This window comes from Canis lupus, chromosome 21, assembly GCF_048164855.1.
Source record: "Canis lupus baileyi chromosome 21, mCanLup2.hap1, whole genome shotgun sequence".
Classification (NCBI taxonomy): domain Eukaryota; kingdom Metazoa; phylum Chordata; class Mammalia; order Carnivora; family Canidae; genus Canis; species Canis lupus.
In genome coordinates this window covers 23,291,320-23,308,765 of record NC_132858.1, presented here as the reverse complement: position 1 = coordinate 23,308,765, position 17,446 = coordinate 23,291,320, and the positions used below count along the sequence as shown (strand labels likewise).

At 42.8% G+C, this 17,446-nt stretch overlaps 1 long non-coding RNA gene across 7 annotated transcripts; it reads left to right on the top strand.

Moving 5' to 3' along the window:
* The first annotated feature begins 1,366 nt into the window (after positions 1–1,366).
* Positions 1,367–17,167, top strand: LOC140612890 (uncharacterized). Of its 7 annotated transcripts, none has more exons than XR_012013995.1 (9): positions 1,381–1,444; positions 8,610–8,697; positions 13,497–13,641; positions 14,115–14,330; positions 14,752–14,833; positions 15,339–15,391; positions 15,602–15,710; positions 16,014–16,182; positions 16,348–17,166. It is a non-coding gene; the product is annotated as an uncharacterized lncRNA (long non-coding RNA). The 7 variants fall into 7 exon arrangements; XR_012013999.1 differs by having other exon boundaries at positions 1,383–1,734; positions 16,006–16,182; positions 16,348–17,167; XR_012013994.1 differs by having other exon boundaries at positions 1,383–1,734; positions 15,973–16,182; positions 16,348–17,167.
* The last annotated feature ends 279 nt before the right edge of the window (positions 17,168–17,446 follow it).

Here is a 17,446-nt window from a genome sequence, read left to right as displayed (position 1 = left end):
AACTGTGCTAGCGTTTTTATTATTACTTTTACTTGTGCACTGGTGTCATGGTCCCATAAATATAGTAACATGAGGTGCTTTGCCTCAGCCTTGTTGATTCCATATGCCATACACACACACACACACACACACACATATTTAATGTATAGCATTTATATTTTATTTATATATACCTACACTCATTCTGAAAAGGATTGAGGACCATATACAAATTTACATAATAAGATGATTTGTGGAGAAAGGAGAGGAAAAGGAAGAAATATAAATATAAACAATTAACATTGAAGGATAAAGTTGAGACTAAAACAAAATGCATGTTTAAAGCCCAGTGTTTAAATAAAATCTTTAAAAAATGGGAGAGGGGGAATCCCTGGGTGGCTCAGCGGTTTGGCGCCTACCTTCAGCCCAGGGTGTGATCCTGGAGTCCCGGGATCAAGTCCCGTGTCAGGCTTCCTGCATGGAGCCTGCTTCTCCCTCTGCCTGTGTCTCTGCTTCTCTCTGTGTGTCTCTCATGAATAAATAAATAAAATCTTAAAAAAAAAAAAGCCCAGTGTTGGTGGATATACTGTTCAGATTTTGTGAAAAATCAGATGGCAGTTCCATAACAACTCAATTTATTAATATTACTATTCATCTCGTGCTGCCCACCTGGTTCTGTTGGCTTAGATAAAAAAAAAAAAAAGAATATAAACTCAGTAGAATTTAAATATTTTTACCCATTTGATTAACAAGAGGTACGGTAGACTTTTAGATCCATAAGTAAAGGAGTTTTATTTAGCTTTCACTTTTGGAGCTTAAGGATCCTGGTACATAATAGGTGCTCAATAAATATTTGTCAAATGAGTATTTTTTTTAAAGACATTATATATCCTTAGGTCTTGAATTCTTAATTTATTTCCATTTTGTTTATTGAGTAGATTTTTCAACTTAAATTCATGTTTGCAAGGTACATATACATTTAACATGATAAAAATATTCAAATAGTGCAAAGGTACATATCCTTGGAGTACTTCTTCCTTCTACTCTGTTCTCTCTTGGCTGCCTACTTCCTCTCTTTGGAGGAAACCAATTACCAAGGTCTTGTGCATCTCTCCACAGACAGTTATGCAAGTATACAAATATGTCTACATACATTTATCTTGGACACAGAGATGTAGGACCAGATCCCTTTTCATGAAAGGACTTGTTGCTCCAGCTTCTATGAGTGCTATCCATAGACACAGTCTTTAGCTGTCAGCCCCATTCAGAGATCATCTCTGCTATAGAGCTGCTTACCCAAGGCCATGATCTTCCCAGGGCAGCCCACATCTAATGACTCAAAGAGAAGGCTATTTCAGCCTGACACTGGCCATTTGTGATGGAAAAATTTAATTCCAGAATTCTTTCTTCACAGGGTGACTTATCCCTCTGTTCAACACTGCTTCTGCACCCCCACCTGCCACAGGTAGGATTGCTAATAGTCCTGGTTTTCTGAGGACACAGGGGGTCTCCAGGATGCTGGATATCCAGTGCTACAATCAACATGCCCCAGGAAAACCAGGATAAATTGATCACCCTATCCACATGTGTTGATCCTAAGGATACCACCAAATCAACATTCTGTACACTAAACCTGATCTCCAGGTCTGTGTCCTGGGCTACTCAGCCTGTGACAGCAGCAAGAGTGGTTTGAGAAAGCAGGGTTAAAATGGAGATGGTGAGCTGAATCTCTTATCACCAAGCTGGCATCTAATGGTAGGTGGATCCAATAGCCCCTGATAAAAGGGGATGGTCCAACTGTGATAACCTTCACCGACTGTAGTTTGGGTTAATATACCAAGGAAGAGAAAACACTAGCACACACAGTTTTTCAGGCTTTTGAAAATTATGGATGTAGCAGTCATTATAAGGACAGTAGGATTGATGGCTACTGTGACCATCATTCTGGTAAAAGATAATAGAAGGCTGACAGCGATTAACAGGCAATTGGAAGCCAACAGTAAAGTTAGAGGCTCCCATGGCAGCCAAGAGACCCTCAACAGCTAGAGTAGAAGAGCCAGAAAAGCTGAAGAATAGGCTCAGGTTTTAATTATCAGAATATCTGAGATGCAAAGAATGTTCAGCTACCAACTTGGGCCAGTCTACTATCACAAGATCAAGGTTCTTGATGGGAAAGAACAGACCTGGGCATATTGGATAGGAAATCAGCATTGAGATCAGCATTAATGTCCCTGAAAATCTTTAATTCCCATATTCCCTGAATTTTCTGAGCCTGCAAAAGTCAATTCTGCTTCCTATTAAGAGCTAGCACTCCTGCTGGCCTCTCCCTCTCAAGACAGTATCCCCCAAGATCTACTCCCACCTCCCCCTCTTGGCCATGGAACCAGGATTAAGTTGTAGAATAATCCAGCCAAGGTTGTGCTATAAGAGAGGAAAGGGACCCTCAGGGAGCAATAATACCCAGCTACAGGTATAGGCAGGACCCAGGGCTGTGCTGTGGGATTCTAAGGACTTAAGGTGGGGTACCTGAGTGTCTCAGTCAGTTAAGTATCTGCCTTCAACTCAAGTCATGATCAAACCCCAGATTAGGCTCCCCACTCAGCGGGGAATCTACTTCTCCCTCTGTCCTTCACCCCATTCTCTCTCCTTCTCTCTCAAATAAGTAAATAAAATCTCTAAGGACATAAGGATGAGACATAAAGCTGGTTAGAGGAGAGTTAATTTATTTTCCTTGGCAAAAGAGGATATATCTAAGCGCTAGTAATTGTTAGATTCAGAGTCCGAGGTGACAATGATAGCTGGAGACCCAAAGTGTCATCATCATGACCCTCTGTTAGAGTGAAGTCAGAGGGAGCCAAGTTATAAATAGATTGTTGACCAAGTTCTGGCTCACTAAGGGCCCATAGGGCCCATGGACCCACCTACTGGTCATTTCTAAATATATTAAAATAGATGTAGTGGTACAACCCCCACATTGGATTCTTGGCCTGTGAAGTACAATCTATCAATCACAGTATAGAAGGCTAAGTAGAAATCATTAAAACTGCCACCTACCCCTGTTCAGCCCCCAGCCAAGATACTAAATAAAAAACAAATTAATATCCTTGGAGGAATAACAGAAATTAATGCTATCCTTAAGGATCTAAAAGAGGCAGGAGTGGAGATCCTTGTTTTATCTCCACTTAACTCCAGATTGAGTCCCTACAAAAATCAGGAGCATCTCTTGATGGATGACAATAGATTATCACAAATCCAACTGCAGTTATCATACCAGATGTAGCATCTTTGCTAGAGAAGATTAACATAGCCTCAGATACTATGGAGCCATTGATTTTTGTATCAGAAAAGAGGGTCAGAAAGAGTTTGTCTTCATGCACAATGGGCAATAGTTAGAGTTTTCCTCCAGGGCTATGTTAGCTCTCACTTCCATAATATAGTCTAAAGAGATTTTGACTTTCTGTATATCGTACAAAACATATATTGATCCACTGCATTGATGTCATTATGCTAAATGAGCTGAAGGAGCAAGAAGTAGTAGCTTGGATGGGAGATAAACTAGATTCTGGGACTTGACACATGAGGAGAAAATTTAAAAGTCCAGTAGTTAGAGGTGTTCTAGGATATCTCATCTAAAGTGAAAGACAAATGATTACATCTTATACTTTCTACTAAAAAGAAGAAGGCACAATGCCTAGCAGATTCCTTTGGGTTCTGGAGGCAACATGTTCCACACATGGAAATACTACTGTTCCCGTCTGTATACTGAGAGTCTTGGAAGGCTGCCAGCTAGGAGTGGGATCCAGAGCAGAAAATAATTCTACAGAATCTTTAGGTTGTGGTGCAGGCAGCCCCGGTGCTTGGGACACATGACCCAGAAGATCCCATGATATTGAGAATCTGTGGTGGAAAAGATGTCATGGGTAGTTTATGGCAAGTCTCATTGCAAGAGTTACAGTGCAACAAGTCCTGGACGTCTGCAGTGGAAAATTATTTGTCTTTTGAAAACTTTAGTGTGCTTTTGTAGAGTTGTAGAACTTGTCTGTGAGACAGCAATGGTGATGGTTAGTTTTATATGTCAACTAAGTCAGGCTATGGTGCCCAGATGTCTGGTCAGACGTCAGTCTGGATGTTTCTCTGAAAGATATTTCTTTTAGATGTGCTTAACATTTAAATCAGTAGACTTTGAGTAAAGCAGATTACCCTCCATAATGTGGGTGGACATCATCCAATTAGTGAAAGGCTTTAAAGGGAAAAATTGTGGTGCTCTGAGGAGGAAACAATACTGTCCCCAGACTGCTTTCAGTCTCAAGATTGCAATGTTAGTATTTCCTTGCATCTCCAGACTGCTGACCTGCTCTGCAGATTTTCTACTTGCCAGGCCCTCAGTCATGTGAATCAGGTTCCTTAAAATAAATCTATCTCTCTATATGTATGTGTATGTGTGTATGTGTGTATGTATAACATATATAATATATAACCGATATGTAACCAATGTATCCCTCCTATTGGTTCTGTTTCTCTGGAGAACCCTGACTAATATACCACATGACCATGCATCCAGAACACCTGTCATTGTGTGGGGTTTTTCAGATCCACCAAGTTGCAGTGCAGACAGGCCTAGCCACAATTCAAAAGAGAGCAGTGGAACACCTGGGGCCAGGCATGAGTTGGCCCAGAGGTCACAAGAAAGCTGCCAGAGGTTATACACTGAGTTGACCTGTAGGTTACATGGTGGATTCTGTACCACCAACTGACAGAGAAGAAAAAAGCCTGGACTTGCTTTATGCATGAGTCAACTCACTATATGGGTATAAGCCAAAAGTGGCCAGCAGCTGCACTCTATTTCCATCTAGGGGTGGCCTTGAAAGACAGTGGTGAGGCAAAAATTCTTTCAGTGGACAGAGTATGTAGTGATGAATGTGTCACCCACTTTGTATGGACAAAAGAAGTGGTCCGGCCTTAAAATATATACAGACTCATTGGCAGCCACAAATGGCCTGACTGGCTGATCAGATGCCTGGAAGGAGAAAGATAGGAAAATTGGGATCAAATTGGTTTGGAATGGAAGCATGAGGATAAACATGTGATATCAGGCATGAAGTGTGCAGATTTTTAAATCACATGTTAATGCCCACCAGAAGCACATGATAAAGAAAAAGCATGAAACAAGTAGACAGCATGACTCAGCCAGTAGATGTCATCCAGCCTCTAAGTCTCTCTGATTATACCTCCCACAAATTGTTTGATTAATTATTTAAGAATGAACAAATCCTCATTGGACCACACCCCTAGTAACTAAAACCAGCCACCAACTTTGGCATTCACAGCCAAGTTTTATGGAAATATTTGAAGACTCACAGCAGGAAACAGTAACCAAGGGACAGATCTAGAGGCTCTGATAGGATCATGACTCTTCATGGCTATGAGCTCATTCTTCTTCCATGCCTAGACTTGACCTGGAATTAAGTCTCCCTGGGCATTCAATACTAGGATGCATTTACCCAATGAGTATGGTGATATTGTCACCTTCAAATGAGCTACCGGTCACTTCGGATCCAGTGATCTTTCTTCATCCATGCCTACTTAGCAAGGACTCCAGCCAGTAGCCACACTGACACCCTCTCAAAGGAGCTCAAACTCACATCGTTGGAAGAAACCAACCTTCTCCCCTAAAGAAAGTTTATATAGCTGCCTTCACTGGGAAAACATGAGGGAGTCTAACTAGTATGGCTGCCCCAGCAAACTGTCATTTTTCTACTAAACTTTTACTACCATTTTATAGCAAAGACAGGGTACTCAGGTGGAAATATCCAAAAGGTAGCTGGAAAAAAAAGGTCTAAGCTTTGGAAAAAGAGTATCTGAAAGATCTCAACAGATCAGTGATACACCCATTCATTCACTCATTCATTCATTTATTTAACAATATTTATTGATCACCTACTATATGTCGAGCATTCTGCAAGATGCTTGCGATTTTCAGTAAATAGGACAGAGCTGGTCTCTGTTGTCATGGTATTCAGAATCTGGTGAGATCATAGAAGGATTAATTGAAGCCATGAGTATAGGTGATCTTTCCAAAGGCAAGGAGAAAGATTGAGTTTTGGGGGGGCACATTCTAGAGTCTAAAAGAGAAAAAATAAACCAACGTGGGAAACAGAGAAAGAGGGAGTGGAAGAGTGGAAATCAGAAAAGCATAGCATCCAGTTTAAAATGTGAGAGTTTCAAAAGGAAAAGAGAAGGCAAAAGATCATCTGCTGTAGAAAAATCAAGAGTAAGATTGAGAAAAAATATATATAGCATGATGTTGTTAAGAATATGAACTTAAAAAAAGAATATGAACTTAATTTCTGAAAAATAAACTTTGGGTCCTGCCTCCTTCATTTACTGTGAATGTGACTTTGGTGGGCACTAAAATGCCTTCTTTAAGGGCTATATAAGTGAGATCACGTATGCAAAGTACTCAGTATACTGCTTAATAAATAGGGGTTTGTTTTTTTCTTCTGTTTTGGGGTTGGTTTTTTTTGACACCTTTGAATTTGGCAAAAAGGAGAATCAGTGTATTCTAAAAAATTTGCCTGAAGTCCTTAAACTTTAAAATCCAACAGGCTCTTCATAAGAAGTTCTAGCATCTGACTGTATCTCAGACCAACAGTCCTCCACTACACACCCCTCTGATAAGATGTAGGAAGAGGGGGCAATACAGGGGACATTTGTGATAATAATTTAAGGCCACCATTCAGCGCTCAGATGCCTCAACCTTATAGCTTAGAGGATGTGGTCAGTCACACAGCTGGAAATCGAAGCAAAGTATATATCCAGGTTCTCACAACTCAGAACTTAGGGCTGAACTGGACTCTGTCTCACACAGCCAGTGTAGAACAAGAATAAATCAAGCATGAGACTCACTCCAAGGTAGAAGGCCGCAAAATATTTTTCTCTTGCCCTTGCTTGGACCTTGGAGGCAGGGTATTGGGACAGAACTGTCAAAAGAAACAGTAGGGCCAGCATAGAAAGCACTGACAAACACAGATCCCAAAAGGGAGATGGCTGCACTTGGGGAAGACTGGAAAATGAAAGCCTGATGTCGGAGGGTTAAAGATAAGCCCCTTTTCTGGGAACACTCAGAGAAATTCGGTGTGTAAGAACAGACACAGGGATTTCTGGTTGTCAACTTCAGCTCGAACTTAGACCAATTAGGTCCTGTTTGATGAGTTGGTTTCTCAAACAAGCAATCTGTCTCAGCTATTTCCCAGGACCTGACTTTCTCATGTTCCATAAGCAGAGAGGATCATCTGAGATGTCAGTGGAGAAGGCTCTACCTTCCAGTCTGCCCAGTCTGCAGATAATGATCTTGTCCAGAAGATTGCCAGGCAATTAAGAGCAGTTAGGGTTCCAAATCACACAGTCCTTATTCCAACTGGGGAAGGACCATTCTTTCTCTCTTTCTTTCTTTCTTTTTTTTTTTAAGATTTTATTTATTTATTCATGAGAGACACAAGAGGCAGAAACATAGGCAGAGGGAGAAGCAGGCTCCATGCAAGGAGCCCGATGTGGGACTCGATCCCAGGGTCTTGGGATCAAGCCCTGAGCCAAAGGCAGACGCTCAACCACTGAGCCACCCAGGCGTCCCATCTTTCTATGCCTTAGCTTAGGCAAATAGAACAAACACTAAAAGCCTCATTCTCTACCATGACACTTTCCTAAGACCCCCCTCCCATCCCAAATCTATTCTAGAGCATCTTCTACTGTGTTCCAGTTGGTCCTAGCTCTTATCCTAATGAACTAAGGGGGACTGGACCTTCCATTTCCGAAATGGCTTTACCAGCCCATGTTCACATGGCTGGATTTACCACTGGGCCTACCTTTGACCTACTGCGTGTGCATCTGTGCCAGCCAGGGCAGCAGAGGGGCAGGAGTGGAATTGCCAGAATGTTCACCCCAACAGAAAGGAAGAGGAACAAGTGTTTATAGTGATGTCTGGCTGGTAGATCTTAAAGATCCCAAAACTTAAGGCCCAATTACGTTAATCTACATATTAGCCTCATGGCCATACAATGAAATTTCAAGGAGAGTCCTTGCCAGGGCCACCTTCTGAGTATATTGATACCTGGTATAGGTCATTGGCTGGTCATGAGACAGTCCAGCCCATTACAGTGATAAAATGGATTTTTCTACAGATTTCCACCGTGAGATTTAAATTTAAATAAAAAATCTTGACATTAGGTTGCTGGGTCGTGAGGATAGGAATAAAACAAACATTGCATTTTAATTTTTGCTCATTCATTTGTTCAACATGTATTTGATGAGCATTTGCTGTGTGCTGGTTATGGTGCTAAGTACTGGAGATGCAGTGTAAGCAACACCAGTCAGGTTCCTGCCCTCCCAGAGTTGAAAGAAATTAGGCAAATCATCTTACAAGTAAATAAAAAAAGTGTAATGCTCCAAAACAGGGCTATGGGGTAGTATGAGAATGTAGCAGAAGGAAGTTTGACCTGGTTTTGGTGGGACTGATGGTGGCATTAAGGCATATCTTAAAGTTTAATTGCCAAGAACCCAGAGGCATTAACAGCTCATCTCACTGGTAGCCTTGGGAAAGCCTTCGTTATGGTGTCCTCCTCTATTCTTCTCAGGCTGCTCCGTGTTTCTTTCTGGGTGACAAGAGAAGACTGAAGTATCCACACAGGTTTGGGGGCACATTTGGATAAAGAAGTCATCCAAGTAAAGAACATGATTTTTTTGATTTACTAAATTTAAGGCTGACTATGCTCGTTGCTACTTTCTAAATGAACACCTATCAGCTAGAATCACAATACATCCATTCTATTCAATCCTTTTGACACATAATTGTGTCAAATTCGTATGGTTTGGGCTAACTGTATAGAGGCTTCAGAAAAAGAACTTTTAAGTACTGACACGAGAGAACAGGGCTGACCCTTAAAACCACGCGATGAGGAACCGTGCCCAAATGGTGTTTTTGCAATCCAAGGTTCAGGGAAACTCTGCAGTAACACAAAGGTGTAAAAGACCGCTAGACTGGGTCAGGAGGCTTTGGTTCTAACTCCAGTGAGACCACGAATATTTCCTCTTTGACTTCACCTAAGCTGCTTTCTGCCTCTAAAGCAATAGTTCGCCATCTGGGAAATGAGGGGTTTGACCTATAATGTTTAAAGTTCCAGCCCTTGAGACTCTTTTCTACTCCTTGCTACTGTAAGAGCAAGACTGAACAGTAACACATTTTTATAATCCCAGCTCCGAGTACAACTGTCTCTCATTTGCTGTGACTCCCTCTGTGGACAGGTGCAGACAAATGGCAACATGGCCCATATCTGTCCGCCCATCGCATGTGCTCCATGTGGACCAAGATAGGAATAGATGCACCTTTCTTGGTCAGATGATTTGTGAGTTAAGAACTCAGATTTGGATCCAAGTTAGCTGGCCTTAGCCATTTACTCCCTGTGTGACCTGGGTAGCTTATTTCAGCTCTCTGAGACTCTATTTGTCCATCTGTAAAGTGGGGATGACAATCATTGTGTCTCAGGGTTTCATGTGTCTGGCATGTGATAAATGGAGGTAAATAACTTTGTGGTTATGTGCTAAAATGCTGGATCCATACACCTGGGTTTGAATCCCACGTCCACCATTTATCAGCCTCACGTCCTTGGTCAGATTACTTACCTTGCCCTGAATTTCACTTCTCAATCTGTAAAATGGACATGATCATTACAGCGGTACGCATCAGGTGCAATAATCCATGAAGCACATCGAACAGTACCCAGCTCTTCTTAGAACTCAATAAATTTAGCTATTATTGTTATTCGGTGGTAGATAATACTCAGAGTACACATTACACATCAAAAATGCAAACATTGAGCGAGAAACCATTATTATTTTTTTTTTAATTTTTTTATTTATTTATGATAGTCACATAGAGAGAGAGAGAGAGGCAGAGACATAGGCAGAGGGAGAAGCAGGCTCCATGCACCGGGAGCCTGACGTGGGATTCGATCCGGGGTCTCCAGGATCGCGCCCTGGGCCAAAGGCAGGCGCCAAACCGCTGCACCACCCAGGGATCCCAAGAAACCATTATTGAGAACATCATCCAAGGAGTCAGAAAAACGATTAACCTAACTACTAGCTAAAGCAGACACACATTAATTACTGAGCATTTTGTTTTTCACCCTTGATGAAAATAGAGATACTACTGCTCAGCCCTTAGAAGCTAAATCCAAAGGAATCAGACGCTTTCTGAAGTCCAGTTGGGCCAGTGGCCCGCACCATCTCCACTCTGCTCATCAACATGACCACGTGCCAGCCCGCAAACCCTCGAATCTCCTGACGGAAGAGCAAGTGGTAACCACACAGGGCTTAGGCCTGCCGAGAGTGAGGTCATGATTCAGGGCTTTGACTCCGTCAAACAGTGCTGACAAAGACACCCTGTTTTCCCTGACAGAACAGAATCATATTACTGCACACACAAGTGTCTCACACCTGGGAAAGATGAAATTACACTAAAGCTTAATCCTCCGAAACCAGCTCAACAAGAAGTCACTTAAACATTTAGGTTAGGAGTTGTCTCCTGGCAAAGAAAATATTGCAAGGCCACTGGGCAGTTTTAACTAATTAGAAGGGCCTGGCTTTGTCAGTGGAAATAATGTTTGATCCTTTATTCTCTTTATTAATTATACCTTAAGAGGTCTCAACACAGCCTCTTTTAAATAAACACACTTGGGTCTCCTGCACTCATCTTATTAAGGGAAGAAATCAGTCCCTCGGTGGTTACATAAGCCTATGAAAGCAAAGGACATTGATACCACATATTTCATTAAAAAGAAGTATATGAATTCATCCCTTTCAGCAAAACTGAGCCTTGCTTTGATGAGAGCTGGTGACAATTATTTACATGCTAGAAAGCACTCGCTTGGTTACAACCAAAACTGGCCAGACAGAAGTTTCACAGTCTTTATCTCTGGGCTTAAGTCAGAGAAGGCCAACATTTGGAAGGGCGTTGAGACAGAAATCTTCCAACGAGCTCCGCTGCACGCCTTCGCGGGGACACACACCTTCTCTGCCAGCGGCCTGTCCTGCAGGAAGGCTGATGACCAGCGTCACACAAAGAAGTCAAGAGGTTTTAGTTTGGAGTTTTATGGGGAGTTAAATCCATGGAATATCTACCAGTTGATCTTCCTACCAAATGCAAAACAATGCAGTGGTGCGGCAGGGGGACAGAGGGGGTGGTCAACCAACATTTTAAAACTTAACAATTTGGAATCAGATAATACAAAGCAAAATATTAAAATAAAAAATGGGGTGTGGGGCCCTGGGTGGCTCAGCGGTTGAGCATCTGCCTTCTGCCCAGGGTGTGATCCCAGGGTCCTGGGATCCAGCCCCACATCTGGCTCCCCACAGGGAGCCTGTTTCTCCCTCTGTCTATGTCTCTGCCTCTTTCTCTGTGTCTCTCGTGAATAAATGGATAGAATCTTTTTTAAAAAATTAAAATAAATAAAAAATAGGAAACACATGGCAAACACTCAAAAGACACCAAACTTACACAACAAAAAAATAAATGTTCATAATCTCTCTCTTCCCAGCTGTCCCCGTTTCCTTCCCAAGGGGCACCCAGGGTTACCAGCTTCTCATGATTCTTCCAGAAGCATTTAATCCATTCCCATTTCCCGAAACATGCATGCTCATACAGATGGTGAAAACCTAACCCAATATTCTCTATCTTGCTTTTCCCACTGTATGTGGAAGATTTTGGTGTATCAATAGGTATGGGACAGACTCGCTCTTTTTAAAGACAGCAAAGAATTCTGCTGTGTAGTTGCCCCATAATGGATTTAACCAGTTTGTTAGTGAAAAAGATGTAGTCCCCCCCGCCCCAATCTCTCCCTATCACAAGCAATCTTGTAACATACATGTCCTGGTATGCACAACACCATATCCATGTGCGGATGTACTTGCCGAATGAATTCCTAGGAGTAGAATTGTCCGGGGGAAAAAATCCGTATGTGTGTAGTGTTGAGAGAATCTGCCCAATTATCCTCACAAAGGTTTTGCCAATTGACCCTCCTACCAACAGTGTCTCTACATGGCTGTTTCCCACACACTGGCTGGGCCAGTGTGTTACCAAACCTTTTGATCTTTGCCAAACCAACAGTGACAATTATATCTTACTCTTGTTTGCATTTGCATTTTTCTTTTAAGAAGGCAGAGCACCTTTATAAATGGCTTAGATGGCTTTGCTTTAAACTATCAGTTCATGTCCTTTGTCTCTTGATTTGTTGGTCTTTTTTCCCCCTTACTTTTAATTAATTTTTTTTTATTTTGAAGATTTTTACTTATTTTTTATTTTTAAGTAATGTCAACACCCAACGTAGGACTCAAACTTACACCCTCGAGATCAGGAATCACATGCTCCACGGACTGAGCCAGCCAGGCACCCCTGCCCTTATTTTTTTTTAATTGACATATAACATTGCATTAGTTTCAGGTGTACAACATAATGATCCGGTATGTGTATATATTGTGAAATGGTCGCTGCAATAAGTCCAGGTAACATCCATCACCACACAGAACTCCCTTATTGATTTGTAAACACACTTAGTACATCGAGAAAAAGGACTGTGCTGTACAGTGCAAATATTTTATCCTCGTGTGCTGTTTGACTTTTGACTTTGTGTCATTTCCTTCCATGCACATTAAAAAACTTTTGTTTTGCATTGTTGAGTGTATCAAGCTATTCTTTAATGGTTTGGGTGGAGGGAAGTGGGGAGAGGCCACCAATATTCAACTGACCAAAGTCAAAACTGTCCAGGGACCAAATTCCTCAAAATGACCCACATATTTATGTTTTCTCTGCTTCCCTTTCAAGCCCCATTTCTATAAATCCTCCCTGGCGCATTGAATTCCAGCCATATAAACTATCTGCATCTCCCAAAATAAATCATCTTACCAGCTTGTTTGTTTTATACATACAGATGATGGCATAGGCCTTTCTTTCTACATGGAATGTATGTCTTAATCCTGTCCTCTCCAATTCATCTGTTGGGCAAATTCCTGTTTGATACAAAGCAATTCAAATATCATCTCCTTTGTGAGATGCCTGTTTCATCATACCTGTACACAACTAGTTATGTAGCATTTTCTATGAGCCCCTCTGGCTCTGATTATACGGTTCAATTCATACCTTAAAAACACCAGTGATGTGGGCTCTCAAGCCAGGCTGGGTTCAAATCGTGCCTCTATTCCTTATTTGCCGTGTGACTGACCTTGAGCAAATTCTTTATCTGTAAAGCGAGGATGATAATAATACCTCACAGGATTACTTTGGGAATTAGATGGGTTAATCTTTGCAAAACTGTTAAATAGCACTTGTGTTGAGAACAGTACTTAATGCACAGAAAATGCTTACTAAATAAATAAAAACCTATTGAACCCAGTGCCTCTAAGCAACAGACAGTAAACCTGCAGAAGGCAGCTGTGCTCCAATTTATCTTCTTTCCTATCTTCCTTCCCAGACCTTGAAGATCTTGAAAGAAAGGGCCAGATACCATGCTTTGCTCAACAAAGTCCTTCCACGAGAGATTGCTGTGGGAACATTCAAGGAGATAAGTGGAGTAGAACCAAGCGACGTCCTTGGGAACGTTTCCTGTAAAGATTTAAGTCAGTGGAAAAATACGGATTGTAGATACAATTCAAAAGTATCCTAGGAAGGGGAAATGACCCTCACATGGGGCCCTTTGAGCCTTGGAAGTCCTAGGCAGCTCTTATCAAACATATTAACATATACCCACAACAGTCCCAATTTGGAGGCAAAAACATTTGAAAGGCTCTTTCTAATTTGGCTTTCAAAATTATTTCCGACGGGTAACTTCTTTGATTCACACTCGTTACAACTTCTCAGCAATTGTTGGGTACAGAAGGAGAAATTTTAGGTCGGAAAATCCAATCCGCACGTTGTTTTTCATTGTAATGAGATCCTTATGAGTATTAACTTTCATAATTGATGAAGTTGACAGATGCTGTAATTTGCAGCGATGCCAGTCAACATTTTAAGATTCTGATTTCACAACTTCCAGAGTTTGGAAGCATAACATTTCTTTCTTTCTTTCTTCCTCTTTTTCCCCGGGTCGCAGGTATTTTAATTGGTTCTGCAAATGTTCTCGCTGCGAGCCCAGGTGCTAAGGCCCGTAGTGCCTAATGGGCAGAGCCACCCTGCTCGCTCCAGGCCCCGGGGGCAAGTGCGATCCAGCTTTATGCTGAACAGGGCAAGCTTATTTTCTCTGTTGAAACCAAGTATTTCTGTGGAGGATTAGTTGGATACAGCCTTCCTCGGGGAACCAGCTGTTTTTGTAAGTGAATGCTTAGTTCAATCAGGAGGTGTGGCTGGAGGGGAGACATTGTCCTTCTCGAAATCTGTGAAAGGTCACCAGATGTAGGCCCTCATTTAAAAAACAGCTCAAAGTCTGTTTTTTAAAATATTTTATTTATTTATTCATGAGAGACACAGAGAGAGAAGCAGAGACACAGGCAGAGGGAGCCCGACGTGGGATTCGATCCCAGGACCCCAGGATCACGACCTGAGCCAAAGGCAGACGCTCAACCGCTGAACCCCCTGGGGGGGGACCCTCAGCTCAAAGTCTATTAACACTCAGCCCCAGATACAAGATCCAGGATCAAAACTACTGTTTTCTGTCACGAGCCAGTTCTTCTGGCACGAATGTCCCAGCTTCTTTGACACCTGCCTTAGAACCTTTTCTCTTTCATTCTCAGGTCCCCCTGGTGCCAGATGTCACCTATCACACCCCTGGGGACTGGCTGAAAGATCTTATCTTTGAACGAAGAGCAGGCAAAGGTAAAAACAGACAGAGGTGAAAGACATCACTTAACCTGATCCAGGTGGTGGGAAAAGAATGCCAGAAGGGACGATCCAGCCAGACGTGAACATCATGTTTGGCAGGCAGTTAAATGAACCGCCCCGCGGTACAGGAGTAAGGATTGGTGTTTTGCACAACTCGAGGGGGCAACATTCACTCGCGGAGTCGTGCAATCTCGTGGGCCTGAGAGCAGTGGTCACCTGCCTCTTGTGTCCAGGGAAGGGAGACGCAGAACCGTCCAGGAGAGGGGACAGTACCCCAGCAACTGGCCCGTACGCTACGGGCATTCCCAAACAGCCCTTTGATTTCATGCCCAACTCTTGCTACACCTAAGATTTGCATAACCCCGTCCTGGGGAGATTTGGGGGGAAAACCAAGATTGAACCCTGGAACCCATGCCAAAGCCTTCAATCGCTGGAGACTGGGAAAAGGGCTTTTTTTTTTTTTTTTTTTCGTTTTAATCTAGTTTCTCTTTCCCAATAGCATTTAAAGGACCAACGTGTTCTGTTCTGCAGCCCTGGAACTCACAATTCATGGTAAGTCATTACCTGTGAGGACTTTATAAAGGTTATTGGAAGCTCAGCTTTACAGTAAATGGAGTATAATTTACACAATAAAATGCAGTCCCTTGCTTAATTACTTACCTCACCTATAGGGAGTTTTAACTCGTTTCTCCGGTCAAGGGTTTTACTTAGGGCCATAACTATGGAGCTGACATGGCTATGAAACACTTTTGAACCCCCCAGAATAAGACTTCTTGACTACACCTAGAGAGCAACTCGCCAAAAACAATGAATGGTGTTTCACAATCTGAGTAGGTGTACTTCATCTAGCTAACGTGTAAACAAAGGAGCGGTGAGTTAACAGCTCTGTAGTTGGGGGGGCGGGGGGGTGGCTCAAGAGCAAGCTCAGCTGCTGGAAACTCAGGGCAGCTTCACTCGAATCCTGTGACACTGCAGGATGTAGGCACAGCAAGGTGGCTTTGGGTCTGGACCAAGGGGGGGACAAAAGCCTCCTTTCTCTCTCTGGAGCTCACCCATGTCCATGAGGATGTGATGCCAAGAGGTGGGACTCCAGAGCGGACTCCGAATCCTTCCATGTAGTGTTTTGATTCCAGACTTTTTTTGTCTTCTGTTTAAAACCACCGGAGACTTGCAGGTAGTCCCAGGGAGGAGAAGATCAACGTTGCACTTCCACCTTGTCCTCTGGTTACCATCGGGGGGATTGCGTAGCAGGAGGCCAGCTTGACTTTAGGGAGCAGAACCACCCAGGCCCAACCAGACGAAGGAAAACAGAAACCTTGGAAGAAGAAAAATAATATTGGAAGGTACTAATGGAATCACTGGAAGAGTAATGATCCGCATGTCGATAGCTAGCACTTGCCCACGCTTGATTAAACGGGGACCGCAGAGCCTAGCAAGTTCTGACCCCCTCCCCAGCTGTTCTGGAAACCCCTGGCTGATGTGCCGTGGGCATTTGTTTTCTGTTCCAGCCTCTGTGTTGATGACATCCAGTTCCCAAGATCCCCTCCATGATCTCTGTGACAGTCCTGGTGTCTGGGCTCCGGCTGTCCCTTGCTGCTTCCGGAGCTGCTAACCCGAAAGGGGCCAACCTGGTGCTGGCTTTTCACCTGGGCCTTAGAGTATCCCAGGACTTACGGAGCCCCCTGTGAAGACAGCTCCTTCGGCTTCTCCTGCATCCCTTCTCTCTGGAAGACTTCAGACTGGACTCCCACCGGATCAGCCCGGTCCATGCGGGGACTGGTGTCTGAGACAGACACGATTCTCTTCTCTGCCTTTCCTTACCCCTTCTTCTCCTCCAGCCCTCCCTCCGCTCATGTCAATACATCAGAGTGAACCCCAATAATCTGCATTCTAATGAGTACCCACAGAGGCCAGATATGACCTGCTGAGAAGCAACACAGCGTGCATGAAAAGGCTGCATAGCCTGGTGGCTAAAGATGAGTCAGTCATATCTAGATCTGAATACAGGCTCTACCACTTACTATGTCCTCTCAGCAAGTGACTTAATCTCCATGACCCGGTCTCCTCGATTATCAAATGGAGCTAATAATAGGACTTAGCTCATAGGGTTGTGGTTAGAATTCCACGAGATCATTCATTTATGTATTCCTTACATAAATACTTTATTGAGGGCCTATATTGTTCCAAGCACTATTCTAGGTACTAAGGAAACAGCAGAGAAAACAAAAAAATACAAAACAAACCCAGACTTCTGTCCTCGTGGAGCTTAAATTCTGGTTGGGGAAATAAACAGTAAACAGAAAAATAATATAACGTTGGTTGTGATAAATTCTATAAAGCACAGAGCCTGGTTAGGGCATGGAGGGTGACAAGGGCTGAGATAGCACAGTCAGGAAAGGCCTCTCTGGGGGGGTAGCATACGAACACGATCGGGATGTAAGATATTTAGCCTAGATCAGACATGGAGTACTCAGTAAGTGAGACCATTCACAATAGTACTTTCCAGGTTCATGTTCTTGAGAAGCTCATAGACTATGTGCCTGGAAGTGTGACAGGCCATTTATTTTATTTTTAAAACTACGACTCTAAACAACATTAAAAACAACA